Consider the following 2,500-nt stretch of genomic DNA (forward strand, 5'->3'; position numbering starts at 1 on the left):
CAACCATGGGCTGCCTTCGGTGTAGCTCGGTCGCTCGCTTGCTATGTGTCAGAATTTGTTGAAAGCCAACTCGTTCGTTGTACACTTTGATGGGTGACCATCACTGTGTCTCCGTGCCGAGCTAGATCTCCCCTAGCCGTAAGGCACTTGAACGCCCCTTCGACGACGAGTTGCATGTGTGTGGTATGTGTCAGAATCTGGTGAAGCTTTCTGCATGTGATGTGCCTTGTGTGGATCCGTGGCCATTGCATTGTGTCTGGTGTGTAGGTACCCAGACACTTAGAACGCTTGCGCGGAAAGCAAACTCGATCGTTGTACACTTTGATGGGCAACCATCACTGTGTCTCCGTGCCGTGCTAGATCTCCCCTAGCCGTAAGGCACTTTGAACGCCCCTTCGACGACGAGTTACAAGAGTGTGGTATGTGTCATAATCTGGTGAAGCTTTCTGCATGTGATGTGCCTTGTGTGGATCCGTGGCCATTGCATTGTGTCTGGTGTGTAGGTACCCAGACACTTAAGCAAACTCGATCGTTGTACACTTTGATGGGCGAGCATCACTGTGTATCCGTGCCGTGTAAGAGCTCCCCTGGCCATCAGGCACTTGAAAGGTCCTTCGACGACGAGTTACAATAGTGGTGTGTTAGATACGTCAGATTACGGTGTCTACTAGTGTGCAATACGTATCCGGCTACGGCACGGAACGAACGGGAACTGTGGTGCAGACAAACAAGAGTTAAGCCTATTAGTCATTAACTCTAAGGACGGGGCCATGGGGCGGTACACAAAGGATACGGATGAGCGAGTATGCAGGCCCAATACTCAATAGCTCGATCCGATCCAAGCACATGAGTTGACTGCGGCGCCAGGTTAACCAATGTGCTAGATTCTATTTGGCCAGTAGAATCTTGTGTCTTACGCGATTTGATACCAAGACACCAGAACGAAAGTTAGTTGAAGAGTGATTAAACTCTTATGAAGAATGGTTGTGCAATCACAACTTATGACTTTAACCTATAAAGTGGATATGGACTATCAATTATAACATGGGGCACACACCATGTTCTCGATCCAATCCACGCACACGAGTTGCCTGAGTAGCGACAGGTATACCGATGTGCAATACGTATCCGGCCATAGGCACGGAACGAACAGGAACTGTGGTGCAGACATACAAGGGCCATGGGGCGGTACGCAAAGGATACGGATGAGCGAGTATGCAGGCCCAATACTCAATAGCTCGATCCGATCCAAGCACATGAGTTGACTGCGGCGTCAGGTTAACCGATGTGCTAAGAGAGTTGTTCCTGGGCCTTCAAAGTGACTTCAAAACTATCTTAGCGAATGGTGGCCATGGGCGTAGACATGAGCCACAAGTCACAAGGCCTGGGACTATTGGGTAATAAAGACAACTTAGTCAGAAAGTTAGTCTTTGGACGTACCACCGGGATTGTGTTACATTGGGAACCTTACTATAAAACCCTAGGCAGGGGATCACTCGGCTCATGGATCGATGAAGACCGCAGCTAAATGCGCGTCACAATGTGAACTGCAGGACACATGAACACCGATAAGTTGAACGCATATTGCGCGTCGGACGATTAAACCCGGCCGATGCACACATTCTTGAGTGCCTATCAATTCCTTGATATACAACAAACCAAACTTCAGGGTGGAGCGTGCCACAATAGAACACTATGGCGAGCAGCCCGTCTAGTGTCGTGGGGGAAACACGCTTCCACACTGTGCATAATGGCGTGCTCGGGACCTTTGTTGGGACCGCAGGGCGCTGAAAGTAAAGGGGTGAACCGCATAAATCGCACGCACGTAAACGCGCACACACACAAATAGAGTGAGACGTATCGTAGGATACCGCTAAGAGTACGTTGTGAAACATGGGGAAATTCAATCGAAAACCTCTTTGATGTCCAAGATTTCGTTGACCGTATCCGTCGTAATACTGGATCAACGTGCTTGGGGGAAAACGTCAAAGGGTTTTATAATAGTGGTGCATGATTAACCCATCGATGCCCGAGGGGAACATGTTGTCCAATACAATAGTGGTGCAGTTGGCTCGACATGCTCGGGGGGAGACATCGTGGGTCCAAGTCGACCAAGTCGACCGGGAGTTGTTGTTGAGAGATCGAATCAAAACGATGCCGAGCGGAACTCGTTGTCCTTATTGGAGTGATATTCGGACAACGTGCTCGGGGGGGCCATCGTTGATTCAAAAATGACCGTAAATTGCCCAATCCGTGTGTGTGTGTGTGTGAAGTGTTGTTGCGTATATATCGGTTCGCTATGCCCCGGGTTCGAAACGAATGGAATGTGACTGATTTTGTTGTAGGCCTCAAGTGATGTGAGACAACCCCCAGAATTTAAGCATATTAATAAGGGGAGGAGAAGAAACCAACCGGGATTCCCTGAGTAGCTGCGAGCGAAACGGGAGAAGCTCAGCACGTAGGGACGGTGTGTAACTGCACCTGTCCGATTCCGTGTACT

At 49.5% G+C, this 2,500-nt stretch overlaps 1 non-coding gene and 1 pseudogene across 1 annotated transcript; both read left to right on the top strand.

Moving 5' to 3' along the window:
- Positions 1–1,476: 1,476 nt before the first annotated feature.
- LOC125772791 (5.8S ribosomal RNA) lies at positions 1,477–1,634 on the top strand. The gene has a single exon (XR_007419638.1). It is a non-coding gene; the product is annotated as a 5.8S ribosomal RNA (ribosomal RNA).
- Positions 1,635–2,343: 709 nt separating this feature from the next.
- Positions 2,344–2,500, top strand: part of LOC125772790 (large subunit ribosomal RNA) — a 3,614-nt pseudogene continuing 3,457 nt past the window's right edge.

This window comes from Anopheles funestus (genome assembly GCF_943734845.2).
Source record: "Anopheles funestus chromosome X unlocalized genomic scaffold, idAnoFuneDA-416_04 X_unloc_112, whole genome shotgun sequence".
Classification (NCBI taxonomy): Eukaryota; Metazoa; Arthropoda; class Insecta; order Diptera; family Culicidae; genus Anopheles; species Anopheles funestus.